This window comes from Pyxicephalus adspersus, chromosome 11 (genome assembly GCF_032062135.1).
Source record: "Pyxicephalus adspersus chromosome 11, UCB_Pads_2.0, whole genome shotgun sequence".
NCBI lineage: Eukaryota > Metazoa > Chordata > Amphibia > Anura > Pyxicephalidae > Pyxicephalus > Pyxicephalus adspersus.
The window spans coordinates 21857112-21878997 of NC_092868.1; the positions used below are offsets into that span (position 1 = coordinate 21857112).

Here is a 21886-nt window from a genome sequence, read left to right on the forward strand (position 1 = left end):
TTCTCTCACATCTTCCTCATTTTTGGCACTGCCTTCATCTTTATCACTACCTGTACAGGCATTTCTCCACTGACTTTTAACCATATCTACAATTTCTGAATCAGTGTAATGATAAACTGAAAGCACATTATCAACGTCCATCCATTCCCTTAAAACATTTTTATCCTTGATGAAAGCTCCTTGGCATCAGGATCAGTTACATCTTTAACATAATCAAAAAGTTCCTGTATAAGCTGCTTTTCTTCGGGAAACCCTAACCCCTGTAAAATTATTTTAACTGTCTTCGTTAGAATGAGAAGTAATCATTAAACTTGGCCAGAATTTATTCCATCCATTTTTCAGTCTTGATGTTTTCACAGACTTCCACGCATTGGCAACACAGTATACTGTATCCTTATAGTTAAATTGTTTTATGAACCTCTGTACTGGGGTGCCTGAATTAACTGAACTCACTAGACTAAACAATTGTCTAAAATGAGAAGTATCTTGCATCTAGGGTCTAGTCCAACTGAGAGACAGTGAGTCCTAGCCTCAGGAACAAAACATTTTTGAAACCAATCCAATGTAATATAGGTGGTAACCCACCCCTTCTTGTTGGCACGGTAATGGACAGGAAACTGTGTCATACTTTGAAGGCCCTCAGACATGAACTTTTCCCGATAACAAGCAACTTACATCTATAGATACCCGCAGCATTAGAGCAGCACATTACCCTGATATGATCCTTTGAAACTTTAAACCCCAATGGCAATTTTGCATCCTCAGTTGTCAGTTTTGGCGCACACTCGCAAAACAAGGCAGTCTCGTTGGCATTGTATACTTGTTCAGGATTTAAATGTTCATTACTAACCAACGTTTCAAATTTGTCAACATATGCATTAGCCACATATGCATTAGTTGCACCTTAGACTGCTGAACGTTTTTTACCACACACACACAGCACGAAGCTGTAAGCCATGTTGCGTCTTGAAATGAAGCAGCCAACCTTCTGAATATTCACACTCGTGTTGCAATCCCAGCTCTTCATCAAACAATTTGGCTTGTTCCTTTAATTAACCACCAGAAATGTCCACACCTTCACTTACACAAGGATTAAACCAGGTTATGAGAACTTGGTCCAGTTTTGAATATTTTCCCTCCGTCATTGACTTCCTCACAAACGTTTGCTTTTTTGATCCACTGTCATAAAAGACAGCACCTCCAGAAAACAGTGTAAAATTGAGAATGCACTCCGAAATCTATGCCAGAAAAGTGAATGGGGAAGATTTTTTCTTTGTATCTTTTCCACTTGCCATCTTCTGGGAGCAGAAATGAAAAACTCCCGCCTCTCTCTAAGCTTACATTTACATTTTATTTTGCTAGAAGGGGTTCACAGAGCTGCAGTACAAATCAGTAACTTGTTGCTATCCAGAGGGGAGCCCTGGTGTAACAAAATGTAGGTTTACAGTATAAGACTTTAACAATAGCAGATTAATTGCTTAATACGTCTTCCAAAAAATGGTTAACTTTGGAACAAATGGTTCAGTGTTTGTCCTTTTATTCAGACAGTAAGAGGTGGCAACATTGATGCATGTTATTTCAGATGCTACATGAAATATTTTTGGGCTGTTTGCTACCCCAGCTTTTTCCATAGACTTATATTGTAACCACTTGTCACCACTGTCAAAGTGTCTTTAAGCACGTGAAAGAACTTTTTCCATCCAATTTCAATAAAATACTGGAGTAAAAAGCCACTTAAAAACGCCTAAATAGGGCCTAGCAGCTACTGCCTGTTACCAATCCCGAAGACCAGAAGGCATTTGTGAGTGATAAATGCTGTAATAGTAATGTTTTTTTAACTCTAATTATGACATTTCATTGAATAAACTCTTACAAGTTAATTTACTCTACAAAACATTGGTCGCTAGGTAGCTGGGTAGCTGGGAACACAGGATGCCGGCCGGCGGACCACAAGATGCTGGCCGGCTTCTTACCTGGTCCCGCTGATCGTCCCACGTCGTTCTCCGTCCAGCGTCGGGTGCTTCTAACACAAGAAGCCGGCCGGCGGAGAAAAAAAAAGCCGACCGGCTTCTTGTGCGTGCGTGATGACGTCGGCGCGTGTGCGGGAAATTCAAATTCAAACTCATTCATTCATTTTGTATTGGATTGAATACAAACTCCTGTATCCAATCCAATCCAAAATAATAGAAAATATATTTATGTGGTTTTGTCTATAGGTATGTGACGTTGGACGGTTGGACACTAGGGAGGTGATTTAGAAAAATATATTACTATACAGTATACCGAATTATCGCATTTTCAGTATTTTTCATTTATTTAACTAATTTTTTTTTTTTACATGATTGTGTGTTTCAAACATTTTTTATATTCATGATATCTACTAGACCCCTATTCGGACATATTTCTGTAAGTTACAGGTCTACAATTTAAAAACAAAAATTTCATGAAAACCTGTAACGCTTTTGGTACAGGAGAGAGAGAGAGAGAGAGAGAGAGAGAGAGAGAGAGAGAGAGAGAGTGTGTGTGTGTGTACAATGATTGTTGGCCATTTTGTAGTTTTAATGTATGTAACTGTTTTTAGTTCTTTTCTTTACTTGAAATATTATCTGTAAAAGATAATTGTAATATGACAAGACAGTTCAGTAAAAGGTTTCTAATTTGCCACATCTGATTCAGAGCTAAACGTTCAAACTCCTACTCTCCTCCCACCAGCATGAACGCCGTTGTCCAGGATAGCTACAGCATGAGCCAGGCACCGCTAATCGATCACGGAAGTTTGTTCTGTACTCCACTGTTTTCAAGGGGGCGCTCGGCTAATCGTCCTGTGCTCACTGTGCTGCGGATTCTTGAGATAGTGTGGAGCGCTATCGCAAAACGGAGGCGTTTACGGGAAGAATCCAGGTACCAGAGGGGGTTAAGTAAAGGGAAAAAAAGCCAAACAATGTTTCGTTGTAGCTGTGCTTAGGAACTACAAGTATACTTGTCTTCCCGGCCAGATGACTGTTTCCGGTGTTTGTATTTTAATTGGCGCTGATAGGCCGCAGTGTTGTATCTGGGCACCGCTAGATCATAAATAATCTTGCATTTTGTCACCTAGTATCGTATAGCTGTTGACTGACTTTCCGATGCTGACCATGTGCCAGTGTTAGTGTGTAACATTCTAGGGCACGTTCACATGTAATATGAAACAAACGTGCAATGTGCCGAGTTTTGTACGCTTATGGATTGTATTGTAAAAATCAGTTATTGTTATTGGAGCCGTTGTGTTTATATTGACTTTCATATTAATTTTTTTATCAGATGTAAAAAGTTCACATAAAGAAATGCACTGAACTAGTTGTTTAGAGGTTTTTTTTTTAATAGGCAGTGGTGCTTGGTTACAATATTATAGCTAAATTCCAGGTTCCAAAACTTACATACTTCTCAATAATAATTCAGCTTGTGTGCACCAAAATTTTACTAGCGTTTTAAAGCTTGCATGTATTTGAGCTTTATAAATGACACTCCTTGCAATGTTTTAAAATTTTAAATGCAGTGTTAACGTGGGTAAATGTGTCTATTGATTTTAATAAAGGGTTTTTTTCTGCGTTTTCACCGTGTTTACGTTTCAAGCATTTATAAATGTGGGAAAATGCCCCCATTGAAATCAATGGACATGTTAACCCTGCATTTAAATTTGTATCCATAACACTCAAAATTGGATATTGGAATGCATGGTAATTTCAAACATGGGCTTTTAAAGCCTCAGGTTTAACGCTCGGGAAAACTTCCGAGTAGACTAAGCCTAAACCAGAGCAATAGGAGGCACCCAACAGTTCCTCCCACTACTGTCTGCCTGCATAAAGCAACTAGAAAGCAGTGTTCTCCCCATAAATTGGGTGGTCAAAAAGTGGATGGGACAGGACAACAAAATGTTGTGCTCATAGTTGTTTATGCTTTAGGTATCCAGCAACCCCTAATATTGTGTCACAGTTCTTCTTTCCCCCTATACTTTGTTCCAACTTTCCAATGCTTGCCCCTTTAAAGTGGACCTAAACGCAACATTTTCACTTAATATAAAAGGGTAGACAACCTTTATATGTAAAGAAAATATGTTACCTATTTTTTTAAGTGCAACATCCTTTTTTAAAAAAAAAAAAAAAAAAAAAAAAGGGTGCAGCACCTCCCCTTTCAGTCTTGATCTCCCGCGAATAGGAGCGCAGAGCCTACGTGATACCTACATCACACATCCTGTGAGGCTATGGGTGCTCCATCTGTGCATGCCCTAATCTTGGGACATGTGCAGAAGGGGCATTTTTTTAATAATGGACAGAGATGCCAATCTCATGCAGGAGCAGTGAGATTGTCTCTCTCTTTTTTCCCTTTTGAGATCCGATGATCAAGAAGAAGACGGAAGAGATGATCGAAGATAGTGTCAGCGGTCGCTTCCCCCATGCAGAAGAGCAATTCCAGCATGTCATGGAACTTGTTCACGGCAAGGACCAGAGCCATCGAGGGATCTGCATGAATAAATGTAACTAATTTTTTTTCAGTTTAGTTCTGCTTTATTATGTCCCCTTTTACTATCTTTTTTGTATGTGGAAACCTAGTAAACACAAAGAAAGAGTAAAAGACGGCTTTTTTAGCAATAATAATAAAATATTTTTTACTTAAAAGATTATTAACAAATCCTCAACTAAACATAGCCCTCCTATGCTAGAAAATACCTCATGAACCAATGTTTACATATCACATAGGATCACATTGAACATTTGTATGTCTTGTCTTATTTCCCGACGTGTTTCACTCAATGGCTTTCACGGGATTCAGAGACTTAGCTGGTTTTGCAAGAAATACATACAGAAAAACAATGCTAAAAATATGAAAGGCTCTGATATTTACAAATTGTTTAATGTAATAATAGTGTGGTACCGGTATATATAATTGATAATATATGCGGTAACAAGAAAGGGATGTGAGTAATCAATCATGCATTAAACAATAACAACATGTTTTGGACTTAATTTGTGCTTAGTAGTTGCTGATCGTGTAGAGTAATATGTAGGAGAGAAGTTGGTACGTTCAGTAATTGCAAGGATACAAAAATTCAAGGATAAAAGATGGTTGGGTGTGTATCACTACTATTGTTAGTAAATATAACCAGTCCTAACCTTATTACTAGTTGAAACTGGTAACAATGTCTAACACTTAAATAGTATTTTTTGTCAATATTAATACCCGGTTGAAATGGTAATGGCCATTACAAAGGTTCTTAATTGGTGTTCAAAACTTGGGGGGGGATAGATAATAAAATCACTCATGGTACATAACCATATTGTCGTGTATCATTGTTGAAACGTAGGTATCAACAAAAATAATACATTAATATTTGGAAAAAGTATTAAAAATAGGGAAAATGGCCAAGGGTTCACTTACTGCACATTAAGATGTAGGAAAAAATTGGTTCATAATATCAAATATATATGCCAGGGTTGTACCTGTAGTATAGTATAAGTAAAAAAGTATACTACTTATACTAAGTGTGACGAACTAGGAGTGCAGAGAGAAAGCACACCAATCACAGGGGGACCAACAGGCTAGAGATTTATAGATATACACACACATGAAAGAGAGTGGAGTAGGGCAAACTGAACGTATACAATCAGGTCACAGGTCCAGATATACACACAAGATTCCAGGGGCGCCTCTTGGTTATCCGACGCCAATATAACATTTCCAGCAATACCAACAACCAGACAATCCAGAACCTCTGTTTGTTTTACCGACACAAGTCCTGTGGCTCTTCAGCACATCCAGCATAGATAGCGCACTACAAGTCCCAACAATTCTCAGCAGCTCTCAGCCATGGAAGCATCACAAATTCCAGCAGTCCTTAGCAGGTTTAGACATAGAACACACCACAGATCCCAGCAGTGCTCACAGTATCTGTTCAGCTGTATCCTCAGAATTAGCAGATCCTAGAAGCATGCAGACAGAGCCCAGGCTCTGAGCTGCCAGAGAGAACAACTATTTTCTCCTCTCAGACCTTAAATCGGGTCCGGGGAGTCTCAGACATGAGAGGGGAGGGAGGGGGTACACACAGGCTGTTACTAAGCAGCCAGTCACCCCCATCAGATGAGTGCTTCTTAGGTCTCTATTCTGGGAAAGCCACAGAGGTGAAACAGGCCTGCAGTTTGTCAGGAACCCTGCTGATTGCAGAGCCTTAGTGATCTGCCAGCCCCAGGAGCAAAGCCGGGGTGACACCTAAACTGGGAAAGAATGGGAGGGGGAATAAACACACACAGGTAAATGGGGGATCACTGAGAGGGAATTTGAGGCTGGAGGGAGCCCCTTTTTTCCACAATAAGTTCTAAAGGTAAGGTGGATAATAATTGGTACTCTGACAGGAGTCCCTAACCTCTGGTCGTCTGATAGGTGTGCCGTGGCTTTGGCAGGTGCACCGCCAGCAGGGTTAGGAGAATTACCCTGCTTGGGGTGGGGGGGGGGGGGGTGCATAACACCCTTCTTGAGGGCGTGCACCACTCAGCCGGAAGTAGACGCCTTATAAGGCACGCTCTGGCTCATCACAGCCCTCTTGCCTGTAAACACTAACACGCTTCTCTGCTGGATTACACGCTGGACATCTGACTATATAATTCAAAATCAAGGCAAGCCTTGTATGGCTATCCATCCTGCATTCATAATCATTCCTGTAAGCAATGGCAAGGCACTGCCCTGTCCTTATACAATGCGAGTAACATTGATGGATAAATTCACTATTATTTAAAAGAGAGATGGTATACCTATTTCACATATACACCAGCATCTTTTCAAACAGTGACTGAAGAAGGTTTCATTTTTGGTAAATATATTTTTCTTTTTATTTATATACATCAATTACTACAGCAGAGACTTCAACAAACTTGCACTCATTTTTTCTTAGTAGCACACGCATAACTTTAGTATTTGATTCTCATCATCTGTACGTAAGTAACAAAAACTTTCTGTAACCTCTCTTTGTTTTTGAGCATTAACATATAACCTTGAACAACATAATTGGCTATATTAGTACATTATGCCCAATATGATCCATACATTGAATCAAGATATAAATATGATATAGTATACTATCGTTATCTTTGAATGTAGGAGTAATCATATATTTTTTATATTGGTTTCACATACAGTTATGTCCATAAATATTTGGACAGACAACTTTTTTCTAGTTTTTGTTCTGTACATTACCACAAATAATTTTAAATGTAGTTAAATTTATTGGGAGGCGTTTCATAATACAGATCAACAATGACCCAAAAAATTCAGCCAAAGCAACCCAGGAGTTTAATAACCCCCCAGCGGTAATCCCAAGTGTGACGTGGGGTGGAATTTACTTGCAAAAAGCGGTAACCCCGAGTCACACTTGGGGTAACTTTAGAAGCCCCTCTTAACTGTGCCCCACGCTCCAGCAGCAATTGGACGATCCTGTTGTGATGCTGGGGCATCTGTCCGTCGGGTGGGCTTGGCCAAAGTAAACTGCTTTTAAATGTCGCCCCTGACCTGGCCATGCTTCTGCGCCTATTATCAGTTAGATTTCAGCATGGTGCATCACATCTAACTGGTCATGCGAGCACCAATAGAAAATTCTGGGGGTTATGCCAGAGGCGATTTCCCGCTGGCATCGCCCCCGGAATTTACTATAGCTGCTGGCATCATGCGGTGGATGTGACGGGTGATGCGAGCAGCATCGTCGGTGGATTCAGGAGAAGTGAGCAGTGCGGGGACATCCCTATCACATCACCTGGCAAGATGTGACGAGTGATGCGGTGGGGTGATGGATTGTGGGGGTGGGAAATTTAAAAGCAGCGAGCGGGAAAATTACATAGGAATCTGCTTTTAAATTTCCCGCCCACACAATTTTTTTTTTTACAGTAAAAAACACAAAACAAAAGTATAATTACTCATTTTGGTGCACCAAACATCATTGCCCAGTGCCCTGATTTTCATTTTGCCCACTGTTAGCCCTGACCTTGATTTGACCTTTTGATGACTTATAAATCACTTCCTGAATGTATCATTTTATCACTTTTTTTTTTACCTTGATTGTTCCTGACTGATTGCTGGAGACCACATGGCACCCAAACCTGAGGTCAGTGCTGTGCGCACATGGTGCTCCATCGACCTTTATGTAGGGCAGGCAGCACCGCCAAGAATTCTATTCACCGGCGGCACCTGGGATGAAAATTGAGGCTGAATGCGATGACCCCCTGGCATACCTGTTGTATTTGACTGATGAAGTTATTGAAAAAAATTGTTGGGGAGACAAACAGGTAAGGCGCTCTGTGTTTGCTAATTTTTTTTTTTTTATCCAAACGTATGCTGCTCTGTGTTTGCATAAAAAAATAAAAATTAGCAAAAAGTTTCAAAAAGTTAGCAAACGTATGCTGCTATGTGTTTGCTAACATATTATTTGCAACCTTCACTATACTATAAAATTACATATCTTAAAATACCTTTATTATTTTGTTTTATGCAGGTTCGCTGGACAACAACAAGGTGCTGCACATCTGCATTGTGCAAGAAGCAGAAAGTGGGAATCTGTGACCAAGAGTGACATTTGGCTGTTTTTGGGCTTGGTGATTCTGCAGGGTGTTGTGGGCAAACCCGTGCAGAAATTGTACTGGTCCATGAATAAAATGATTGCCACTCCATTCTTTGGCACAGTCATGCCAGAATACCGCTTTTCACTCATAAAGAAGTAACTGTACTTCACAAACAAGAAGAATTCGATGAGACTACCCATCCCGCACCAAAACTGAAGAAAATTTGGGAAGTGTCTTAGATGTTTCTACAAATTTTCCAGCAAACCTATGTGCCAGAAAGATAACAGCATTGACGAAAGTCTAATGTACAAGGGGATGCTCAGCTGGGTGCAGTACATTGCGTCGAAGAGGGCACGATTTGGCGTGAAAACGTGTATTCTCTGCATATCCTCATCTAGCTACATTTGGAATACAGTACTTTACACTGGAAAAGGGACACAGTTCAACCCCAGATACAGCCATTATGGCAACATTTTCAGTGTCCATGATGCCTCCATCGTTCTGGTACACACAAAACGTGGGAAAGAAGCGATGAAGCCACAGGTGGTGATTGACTACAACAACACCATGGGAGCTGACCAAGCTATGACATTGTACCCAGCGATAAGGAAACAGCAAAGGAAGTACTACAAAAAGATTTTCAGGCATCTAGTTGAGCAATGCCTTTGGAATGCCTACATTCTGTACAGAAAAAATTTTCAGAGGCTTTTGAATCATTCAAACTTAATTTTGCAAGTTTCCGAATCCATAGTCAAGAACCACCAAACAACATGAGTGGCTATGAATAAACCTGGACGTCGTGCTTCCACCGTTGTGAACCCAGAATGCCTGACTGGTCATCACTTCATTGAATACATCCCACCAGCCCAAAAAAGGCAGCACCTACAAGGATGTGCGGGGTTTGTGGCTCAAAGACCCGATGATAGAGGAAGGAAGAAAATCCAAGAAACCAGTTTCCACTGTGATGTTGGATATTTTTTTTTTTCTAAAATCTGCATATAATTTATTTTATTATTAATCAATAATATTGCACCCTTGTTTGGAAAAATTCAGTGGGAAATTTTTGATAAAATAGTTTTTTGATAAATTACATTGTTGTGGTCTATTTTTTCATTATTTTTTGTAATTATTTGTTATATTATAATTTATGATTATAATATAATAAATACAATTATTATACCCAGGAGTTAATTCTAAGAATTACAGGCCCACAATATAAACAAAAATTTCTATGCCAAAAAAATAGCATCACTTTTTGCATAAAAAAAACGACCAAATTAGAACGCTAGGGGGGTTAAAGCAAAGAAGTGGAATACTCTTGAATGGCCAAGTCAGTCACCTGATCTGAACCCAATTGAGCATGCATTCCACTTGTTGAAGACTAAACTTCGGACAAAAAGGCCCACAAACAAACAGCAACTGAAAGCCGCTGCCGTAAAGGCCTGCAGAGCATTAGAAAAGGAGGAAACACAGCATTTGGTGATGTTCAAGACTACAGACTGTCATTGCCAGCAAAGAGTTTTCAACCAAGTATTAGAAATGAACATTTTATTTTCAGCTTTTTAATTTGTCCAATTACTTTTGAGGCCCCAAAATAAAGTGATTGTGTTCAAAAAGGCTTTAGTTCCTTACATTTTTATGCTTTTTGTTTAACCCACTGAATTAAAGCTGAAAGTCTGCAGTTCAACTGCATCTTAGTTGTTTCATTTAAAATTAATTGTGGTAATGTACAGAACCAAAATTAGAAACAAGTTGTCTCTGTCCAAATATTTATGGACCTAACTGTACGTATCTATAGCAACTGTGTAGGAACCTACAATTTTCCATGTAGATATTATACATTTAAAGGTATTATATCGTTATTTTTGAATAACTGTGTAATTTATATAATTTTATATGTATGTACAGACCGTAATGATCGTTTACTATCATATCCCTGAGGAAGCCTAATTGTGGTGAAATGCGTCGGAGCGTACACAACTAATACGGTTACTTAATATTTTTCTAGAAGCACCTATGTTTAGAATGCAATACCAAGTCCTGTGATGTGTTAACAGAACCTGGGTTAAACACTTATGTTTGTTTTTTGTAATTATGTGTTAAAATACATTTTAAGTAAGTTTTCACAAAGATCAGTGAGCTTTAAAGGGTACCAAAACTCAGAGTTTTCACTTTACATAAACGAGTAGACAACCCTTTTTATGTAAGGTAAAAACTCTGTTTGCTTTTTTTTTGTTTTTAATATAACACCTTCACCTTCACATTCTGGATCGCCAGGATTGGCCAGGGATCAGCAATCTCCGGCGTTAAGGCCAGATACAGCCTAGCCAGTAGTCCGTTCCGGCCTAACGCCCCTCTGTCGTTCAGGCCTAGTTCCGGCTGGCAGGGGTCGGGAACCCCCAGCTGCGGAGCCGCATGCGGAATAAAGGGCATTCCCTTTCCTTTGTATGCATTGCAGAGGAGAAGGATTTCCTTTCAAGGGCGTTCCCTCTTCTCCGTATGCATTGTGGACGGATTTCCCTTCAGAGGGCGTTCCAGCATGGGACTTGAGAGTTAGGCCTAGTGTGCTTTCTTGAAAAAAAAAAATGGCCTAGTAGCCAAAAAAGTTTGCTGACCTCTGGCCAAGGCGATCGAGAATAAATAGGAGCGCAAAGCTTCTCAGGATACCTACATCAGGCATCCCGGAAGGTTCATGGGTATTCCTTCTGTGGATGCCCGAGCATCTCGGCGCAAAAGGAAAACATTTTTTTTCCATCCCACGCCAACGATCTCGCCCCTGGGTCGGGTGAAGTAGGGAGAGGGAAAAAAAGCGACGCCGGCTACGGGACAACACGGGTCCCGATGCAGGACACCCCCCGTAGCGATCGGCCTGCCCTGCGGGATTGAAGGTAAGTGTATTTTTTTTGAATTTATAAGTTCCTTTTTAAACCTCTTTCTTTATTCGCTCTATATCCATAGTTGATTTAGTTTATAGTGCATTTGCGCTAAAATGCGTGCAAGTGCACTGAAACGTGGGAGGGTTGGAGGAGGTGAAACAAATCCCTCAACTCCTTTCAGTGGTAGTGCAAATGAGATAACACGTCCCCCAACCTCCACCTTCACCTTCACTTTTCCTATTTTTGGCCTATTAATTGGCTCTGATCTGGCAAGTCCTGGGCATCAGAATATACCCGATACAAGAGACGGGGTTGAGCTAAAATGCCAGGCGAGTTCCCGGCATGGCTCAACCAAAAAATCTTTGAGAAATGGAGACTTCCTAAATAAAATGTGGGGTTTTGGGTATAAGAATTTAGAAGTTTTGGGATCACCTAATAAAATTTGCCGGTGTTTGGATAGAATATTGGAAATAGCCTTATGTTTGTAGAAGAAAGAGAGAAAAAAGATGGAGTTTTATAAAGCATAAATCCTTGCATTGTACATATATATACAGAATGAAGCAAGGTCATTCCCAATAGCACCCTAGTGGGAAGTATGACTTGTTAGACTAGACAAAAAAAAATCCCTAAGTGCAAGGATCGCAGATAAAGTAACGTCTCGTATCCCAATGTGTTTCGTCTGTCGGCTTCCTCAAGTAATTTGTAGAAAGCGCTTTTTGCAAGTTGAGGTTAAGTTGACAGAATTATATACCTGATATATCACAAGGGTAAGTATATATGTGTAAATTCAATATAAAGTTTCATTTTAAAAGAAAATAGGAGAGTAACAAGGTTCTATGCAGAGTTTGGCAGATGAAGAGGCCACCTCCGAGTGTAATAGTGTAATGAATGTAGTGTAACAAGTTAGGTGTAAATCACGTTAGCAGTAAAAAAAAACCTGCGATTTACCGCTCTCGAGTTACTACTGCCAACTGATATGCACCTGGGATTATTATCAGGTGTTAACTGATAGGCTTTTTCAGGCCTAGCTGTTTTTCAAGCGGCAGTGGTTCCTGGCTTCACTTTTTTGTTTTCATTATTCTCTGGGATATGTGATGCAATTTTCAGAAGGCAGCAGGATACCCCCTTCAGTTATCACCGTAGCAGTGAAGATAGAAGAAGGCTGTCTTTCCCCCCTTTTATGTACAGCGCTGCGTAATATGTTGGCGCTATATAAATCCTGTTTAATAATAATAATAATAATAATAATAATAATAATTGCATTCACCTACTTGTACACGCCCATTGTGGGATCGCACATTTCATGGATATTGAGTTGCAGTTTGTGCTCAGCTGTTATCTGTTCAGATGACAAACTACCACTGCCAGAAGAGAGCTGGGCAGAGGAGACATGTGGTGGGTGAATTGCCCAGGTGAAAGCCTCTGCAGGGAACTATGTAGAAAGGCAGTGTTATGCCCAGAAATAGTTTTTTCAGCCGGATGGGGGGAAATTGTAGCTGGGTGGTCAAAAAGTGGGCAAGACAAGACACAGCAAATTTAGTGCTTCCAGTTGTTTATGCCATAGGTATCCTGTAACCCCTATTACTGTGACTATACTTTGTTCCAAATTTCTAATGCCTGCCTTGTTAGTATGTCCAATTTCTCTCTTTTTTTCTTATGCCCCAAATATCCAGTGCTTTTGTATTGTGACTCAACATCCTGGTGTTTTATGTTTTAGGAGCATAGTCACTTGTAGTGTAACAGTGGGATCCATGTAGTGTAACAATGTAAGTGTAGGTTAGGCTTCGTTCGCAGTAAAAAGAACTGCCAATTACCGTTCCCAAGTAACTAATGGCAACACCATATTCTGCAGCCTGATTACGTGTTCAATCATTCATATCTCCTAAATTGTTGGTCTTAAAATTTTGTGAAATTTTTAGGGTACACTGGACCCTTGTAGTTACTAATAACAATAAATAAAAATAAATCTTTAAAGAATTTCCAGATATGGGGATCACAAGTTGTGAAAATTGAACATTTGAGTCTAGGGAGCCCAGAATTAGAGCCAATATATATAGTTCATCACCATGGCATCATTACAACATAAAAAAACTTTACCCATCAAAACATGATGCCCTGTTAGACATGACTATACCTTTTTAATATTTAAACCCCGATTTGGTTTTGATGGGCGGAGTTTGTTTTACTGATGCCATAGTGATGAAATTTTAGGGGATGTTAGCCATTTCCTAACTTGTAAACTTGTACCCACATTTTTGATTTCCTGCACCTCCCCATTCTGGAGAAATTGGGGTTCAAGTGTTAGAAGTAGGCAGTAATGCATAGCAGGGTGGTGTGTTTTGATGGGAAGAGTTTTTTTTATGTTCTGATAATGCTATAATAATGCAATTTTAGGGACAGTTAGCCAAAGATGTCCCCTACTTGCATCTACGTTTTTGGTTTCATGCACCCTGATGCTCTAAGGAAATTGGGGTTCAAAGAAGAGAAGCAGCCAGGGTAACAAAGGATGACAGTCACAGATTTGTGAAAGGTAGGTATAAATTTAGGAGCCGCATCCCAATACTACTTACTGTGTAAGTGGCCTCGGGGCTCCTCATTTTGCATTTTCGATTTAGGACTCCTAGGTGCCCCTTCTTTTGAAACAGCAATGTTCAATTTTCATAATTTTTTTTAAATTGTGACCCCCCCATATCTTGTAATTCTTTAAAGCTGGGGCCAGAAATCAGTTAGTAATGGCTAAGAGGGTTCTCTGTGCACCATGAAAATTGCAAGTTGTTTTAACGGTTTAGGAGATTTGCAGATTTGAGCACAGAGAGTTGTAAGACTGCAGAACTACATGCAGCCACTCTACACACAGCAATCGCGCTGCGCTGACAATGAAATCATTACACACGCCCACTTGTATATGCCAGCTCAGGCGGATACATTTTACAAGCATGTTTTTTATTTTCAATAGATCTCAATCCCGATCTCATCATAGTTGTGCTGTTCACCACCCCCACCTCTCAGCAGCAGCTCGAATCCTCTGAACAGATGACAGGTATACACGGAGCAACCCCACCGTGATCTCTCAGAGGATTACAGCTGCGGATGGGAGGTAGGCAGGGGAGGTACTGGGTAAAATGCTCTGAGGAGAACTATGAGAAGGTTGGGTACAAGACAAGTCGCCAATTACAGCGAGGGCACCAGTGACTGGTCTTTTTACTACAGGAAGCCTGCAGAGTCAAAGGGCTTAGGCTGGATTTCTACACACAATCTGAAAGAAATACACACAACACTTTAAGGTTCAATTGAGCATAGCCAAACTTCTTGTGTTTAATCAGTATTTTCCTATTTTACAGTTTAGCTTTAATATACCAGCTAATTTAAAAATGGGCTTGGATCTGGTAGTACCCAATATTTCTGTGCATAAGGCAACAACAAATTGGAACATACTTTGTTGTTTTTTCTGGTTGTAGTAATAAAAGATGAATTGTGATATTTTGCGTATGTTTTTTGGGGGGAGTTTTTTTTTGCCTTCCAGGTGGTGAAAGGGTGGGAATGGGGGAGGGGGGTGAAGCAGGATGGTGCAACAAATTTACTGCTTTTTTTTTTTTTGTGGCACAGCTATCCAGGTACTCTAGATTTCTAATGCTTATCCTCCAAGTATGTCCTAGCTATTCAATGTCACTTTATTGTGTATCAAGGAACTTCAAATGTTAGTTTGTTAGGTTCAAAGTAATGTTAGCAATGTTAATATTACCAGCCAGGTGAGCTATCTTCCTCCGCTTTTCTTCTTTTGTTTACATCACCCGATTTCTCACTACGCAGACGCAAGATCAGGTGATATAGCTTGCTGTGACTTAAAAAAAAAAATGTGCTGATCTCCCTGTGCATGCGTGGTCATAAAGAATGTTTGAATATGAAATAAGAGTTGAAAAGAAATCTCCTCAGTGAGAAGCCCAAAAATGATCCTACACTTTTTCTTCTCTACCTAAAAAGAAAAAAAAAGTTTGGGCAGCAAAAATACCAAAACCTAAATTAGTGTTTTGTCTTACCAGTCCCAGCATGTTTGCTTATTCTCGTATTTGTACTGGTTCTGGATTTATTAGTTTCAGGCCTTACTTTGCTTTTAATTAAATTTTAATTACAGCTGCCAATTTTTAATTTTTTATTTGCATTTCAAAAGGTAGATTCCAACAGTACAGTCATGGGAAATATATGGAAATAGAGCAATTGTTCATCCCTAAGGACCATAGTAAGAAACACATATGATATAAAACAATAATACAGGAGGGCTTGGTGAGCTAGGGGTGGGAATACCTGGGAATCGTAGTCTAAAAGAGAGCTAAAGAATCAGACATAGGTCCTCATTTAATAAAGGTCCTCATTTAATAAAGCTCTCCAAGCCAGGAGAGGATACACTTTAACCAGTGAAGCTGGGTGATACAGAAAACCAGGAATGGATTTTGGCAAATGTTTTGAATCCTGGACCAGATCCATTCCAGGTTTGCTGGATCACCCAGCTTCACTGATGAAAGTGTATTCTCTCCTGCCTTGGAGAGCTTTAATATATCGGGGCCATGGTCTGTGGACAAATGAGGGGGAGGAGGAGTACATCAACCATATTGACCATTAGGAGGTAAGCTGCCAATTTTTAAACAGATGTCCAAGGATCCCAACCTGCTGGACTTAATGCACTATAGTTTCACAGAGGACAAAAATCAATTGTGTGTGTGTGTGTGTGTAGATGCTCTGGGCTGTTTTTCAAAGAGTATGTGTAAGCCAAAATGTGGTAGCTGCAGTTGATAATTTGTTTTTAAGTGAAAAATATACTGCGATAAATATACATAAATACATACATACTCTGAATAGGATAACCATGCTTTATTTTAATTAACTTTTATGTTGTCTAGGGGGATATTAAAAAGATTTTTATTTACATTATTTTTTCTTTACTGCAGTCTCTACTCCTGTGTGACTGGTCCCCCATAGCTTCTTCCATAAATCACTATGGGTTTAAATTGCAGGCAGACTGTATCCTCAACAATGCAAGGCCAATAGCCCTGCATTGTAAAGAGCCTGCCCACAGTCTGTAGTGGTCAAATAGAAAAGTAGTGTGTTAAGTACTGGTGTAGTGCGGGGTAAGGTGGCATATGTATGTTTTCCCTGGACCTGCGAAACAAAACATTTAATTCTTGTGGAGAGGTAGCTTTGTCATCTAATATTTGCACACATGGTTTCTCTGTTTTCTATATTGTAATTTAGTTCAGCAATCAACAAAAAATGTTTTCACCTTACCAACATGTTTGGTCTTTTTTAAAATATTACCTTTCTATGTTCATTGCATCATTACAAAGTTTATTTTAGATGTGCTAACATCATCAGTGTTTTTTTTTTTTGTTTTTTTTGCAATGCAGGTTAATTTGTTGGGATGGATGAGCAGAAATATGTACTGCTTCCTGAAAAGATCACAGTACCCTCCCTGTGTAGAAAGGGTACTGTGATGTTCTCAGGAAGTAGAATGTGTGTGGAACACTAGATCTTCTAGGTCTTTTATTTGAGGAGATTGAAGGCTGAATTTTCTGGTATCTCGCATTGGAGAACTGGAGAAGCACATTGAAACACTGAGATCAGTTGATCACCTTGAGAGGGGTCTCCTGCTCACTAAGCAGGCAGGTATTGGCTTAGATGTGGAGGGTGGAGAGGTTATTCAGGATGAGCATGTAGGGAGTTGGGTTACTTTAACTAGAGGGAGAGGTGGGGGCTCCGAGCAAAAGAAGGCCAGTCCTGTGTTTGAACACCCCAACATGTTTGCAAAGTTATGTGAAGATGTGCAGGTGGCAGACCCAGTGGTGGCAGCTCTAGATGTTACTGCTACCCCTTACAGCCAGAAAAGCAGCACATCTAGTACTGGTGGGGAGGGAAACGCAGGAAGGAAATGTATTGGTAGTCATAGGGTAATCTAGGATCAGGAGGATGGATAGAATAGTTTGTCGCCCTGGTGCTAGGGTTCGGCATGTTGTAGACCGAGTGGACAAATTACTGGGAGGGGCTGGACAGGACTCAGCTGTCTTGTTCCATGTTGGAACCAACGACAAGGTAGATAGATGATGGAGTATCCTTAAAAATCAGTATAAAGAACTAGGTTTCGAGTTATATTCTCTGGAATATTGTCTGTGCCATGTGCAACACAGGACACGGACATGGGTTCATAGAGCACTAGGCTGACATTTCATTGGGGTACAACCTGTATGGATTACACCTAAATTAAATGGGGTCTGCAGTGCTAGGGGAAAGGTTTAGGGGAATGGTGGAGGAATATTTATCCTAGAACAGAGGGGGTGGGACAGTAAATAAGGTGTCAGAAAGGTTAGTCAGGGGTCAGACTGGTTGACGGGGATTGCGGATAGTTGGGGGAGGGTTATGGATAAATGTATAGAGCTTCCCATGTTACAAACAATTGGATTCTGCAGTACTAGTTGTACTGAAAAACGAAAGGATTTGGCAAACAATGATGGTAGAAGCAGCAATGGTTTAAAGAGCCTGTTCATCTATGCTAGAAGTCTAGCAAACAAAATAGGGGAGTTGAAAGCCTTAATCAGTGAGGAGAATTATGACTTGGCATTGCTGAATCCTGGCTTTGTTCTTCGCATGACTGGACTGTCAATATTCTTGGGTATACTCTCTTTCGTAAAGACAGAGTCAAAAGAAAGGGTGGTGGTGTTTGTTTGTGAGATAGAAAATCAACTACTTAGCACAGATAGAAAAAGCCGCAAAAAGTTGAAGTGTTTTAATCATGGGAGATTTCAACTACCCTGACTACCATTGACTGGAGTAATGGTACTACAGGAACAGCAAAAGGGAGGAAAATTGTGAATTTAATACAAGATAATTTTATTGTACAGTTTATAAAAGCCCGAACTATAAATAATACTCTGCTGGACCTAGTTCATTCTAACAATGCAGAGCATATAACAAATGTGCATGTAAAAGAGAATCTAGGTAGCAGTGGCCAAATTATGATTTCATTTAATGTAAGCTGTAAACAGGAAGCAAAAACAGTAAAGAGAGCAAATTTTCCATTATTAAGGGGGGCTCTCTGTGACTTAAACTTGGAGAAATATTGTCCTCGAAAAACACTGAACAGAAATGGAAATCTTTCAAGTCTGTTCTACAAAAGCATACTAAAAAAAATATATTCAAATGGGTAATAGGTTTTATTTTAGCATCCTAAAACTATGTGGCTAACAGCTGATGTTAAAAAAGCCATAAGGAACAAGAAAATGGTGTTCAAAAAATAAGTAAGATAAGAAAGTAAGGCAAACTCCCAAATTTTTTTATAAATATACTAAAAGCAAAAAGATCGGATCTGAGCATGTAGGCCCCTTAAAGGATGTCGCTGAGTTGGTAACGGGATAAAGAAAAGATTTACTAAACACTTTTTTTTTTTTTTTTTAGCTCTGTGTATTTAAAGGAAAATGGCAGAGCCCAAATCCAAATTCATAATTGCAATGTCACTGCCTTAAATGAGTCCCAATGGCTCAGAATTGATATGATTGAGAAACAGCTGGGAAAATTAAGGTTAACAAAGCACCAGGACCTGATGGATTACACCCATGTGTCCTCAAAGAGCTGAGGTTGGTTATTGCAAAGCCATTATTTCTAATTTTTATAGAATCTTTAGTGACTGGTAAGGTACCGATGGATTGGCCTAAGGCCAGTGTGGTTCCTATCTTCAAAAAGGGAACATTACCAGGTAACTACAGACCGGTTAGTTTAACATCCATGGTTGGAAAGCTCCTAGAGAGTTTGATAAAGAACCACAGAAGAGTTTATGCTACAAAATATTATAATAAGTGATAGTCACCATGGCTTCAAGAAAGACTGATGTCAAATTTACTTACACACGTCCAATTTTTATCGTTGGAAATGAACGACGAACGAGCGACGAACGACCAATTGGCCAAAAATCGTTTGTAAAAAAGTAACCAACGACGCCGACGAACGAGGATAGTCATTGGAAATGAATGACCGGACCGGCGGATCGGATTGGACGACGATCGTTGACCATCTATCGTGTGTACGGTCGTTCAGTGATCGTGCATGTTCTGCGATGAACGAACATTTGATCGATACAGGCTTATAGTTCTCCCCAGAGGTTTTTAGCCGGTTGCTCCGCCCGGCTGATTTGAATACCCCGCCCAGCTCCCGGCAGCTCTCATCCTCGGATGCAGGGTTCTCAGTAAGGCTGCTCTGTGCTTTGTGTCATCCGTTCAGAGGATTGCTGCTAGGATGAGAGGTGAGCACACAGCTCAGCCTTCATGTGAAGGGGACACAGGCAGCCCCACCCCCATCTCATAGCACGAGCTCGCATTTCTGCCTGTGAAATGTATCCATCTTCAGTGTGTGATCTCTGCATCCTCACAGCTCTGTGTGTACAAACCTCCATATCTCCTAATATGTATGTCACGATGACCTGTAACTTTCAGGGTGTACAGGGGACCCTCATAGATACTAGTTATTACAATTTCAGCCCCCAGATTTAAAGAATTTCAAGATATGGAGGTCACAAATGTAAAAAGTTATGAAAATTGAACTTTGGGGTTGCTGTTTCAGAGGAAAGTGCAACTAGGAGTCCTAAATTGAAAGTGCAAATTGGGGACCCTGGAGCCACTAACATAGCAAGGAGCATTGGGGTGGGGCCCCTAAATATATACCTACCTGTCACAAATCTATACCTATGAAAATATTGTCTGCTTCTCTTCTTTGGACACCAATTTCTCTGAGGGTGGGGGTGTACAAAACTGAAAATATAGGTGCAAGTGGCGGGCACATTCTCCGCTTACAATCTCATTACTACGGCATCATTAGAACATAAAACACTCTGCCCATTACAATGGGCCTCCCTGCCCTGTTACACATTCCTGTCCACTTATCTAACATTCTGAACTTCAATTGGGGAATGGGGAGGTGTAAGAAACCAAAAATATAGGTACAAGTGGGGAACATCTGTGACTAACATCCCCTAAAACTTCATCACTATGGCATCATTAGAAAATGAACTCTGCCCACTAAATTTTATTGATGTTGAGGTACAGGAAGGTTACAGTCGTGTGTAACAAGGAAGTGCATTTTAATGGACAGTTTTTTTTATTTTTAATGTTGTAATGATGTCATGGTGATGAAAGGCGATCGCCACACATGTCTCCCACTTCCACCTATATTTTTGTTTCCCTGCACCTCCTAATTCTAGATAAATTGGGGTTTGAGGTAAGATGCAGACAGATGTGTTACAGAGCAGGCAGCAAACTTTGCTAGGTAGAGATTTATGTTCTCATAATGCCATACTAATTACATTTTAAAAAGGCTTAGCCACAAGTGTCCCCCACTTGCACCTACAGTTTCCTATGCCTCCACTTTGTACCTAAAAAATTTCAAGTTATAACAACCAACGGTTTAGGAGATCTGAAGGTTTGAACACAGCGAGTTGTTAGGCTGCAGAATATGACAAGCAGCTTTTACACTCACATAGCGATCACACTGCGCTGCCGATGACATTACACACTGCGGATAAACTTCACAAACACAGTCAGTCACACACGACAGTCTTGTCCCCATCTGATATCACATGCATGATGCTAATAAAGCATCGCCACATTTTTAACATTATATTAAAGAGTGACTTTCTCTGTTATGTAATAGAAAAATGTGCGTTTTTTTTTTTGTTTTTACACTTTTGTGGAGAGGACCTCTCCCCTTCAGTCTTCACTTCCATTTTGGTAAAGACCGAAGGGGAGATCCGCAGCCTCCTGGGATATCTGTGTCACATATCCCAAGAGGCTCTGCACTGCTCCTTGTGTACATGCACCTTCAGAGGCTTTCTTATAATGTAAAAAAAAAAGTGTTCAATCTCATGCATGCGCAGTGCAAGGCAGCACTGGACGTACAAGGGAGCATTAGAGAAAAGGTGAAGGCTGAGCCAGCATGGGACTGCTGGGCTAATTTTGTAAAAGAATCAAGTGAAAAAAAAAATGTTTTCACAAAAGTTCACTTTAACTAAATATAGACACAGGAGCACATCGGAAGTAAGGCTGAATTCACACCTGCAGTAAGGTTACATTTGTTCATTCCTCATGCTAGGAACCACTGCTGCCTAAACTTCTAGCTCTCAAAAAGCCCAGCACTTACTGCCTGTTACCAATCCTAGGCGCCCAGCACTTACCACCTGTTACCAATCCTAGGTGCCTAGCACTTACCGCCTGTTACTAATCCTAGGTGCTTAGCACTTACCACCTGTTACCAATCCTAGGTGCCTAGCAGTTACCACCTGTTACCACTCCTAGGTGCCCAGCACTTACCACCTGTTACCACTCCTAGGTGCCTAGCACTTACACCTTTTACCAATCCTAGCTGCCCAGCACTTACCGCCTGTTACCAATCCCAGGTGCC

At 40.3% G+C, this 21886-nt stretch overlaps 2 protein-coding genes across 4 annotated transcripts in view; one reads left to right on the top strand and one right to left on the bottom strand.

The window, feature by feature from the left end:
- Positions 1-1745, bottom strand: part of PNKP (polynucleotide kinase 3'-phosphatase) — a 285690-nt gene extending 283945 nt beyond the window's left edge. For both annotated transcript variants that reach the window (XM_072425518.1, XM_072425519.1), the window contains exon 1: positions 1735-1745. The gene's annotated coding sequence lies outside the window, so the exon portion shown is untranslated. The remainder of the gene's footprint in view (positions 1-1734) is intronic.
- Positions 1746-2769: 1024 nt separating this feature from the next.
- Positions 2770-21886, top strand: part of MED25 (mediator complex subunit 25) — a 117428-nt gene continuing 98311 nt past the window's right edge. For both annotated transcript variants that reach the window (XM_072425514.1, XM_072425515.1), the window contains exon 1: positions 2770-2901. The gene's annotated coding sequence lies outside the window, so the exon portion shown is untranslated. The remainder of the gene's footprint in view (positions 2902-21886) is intronic.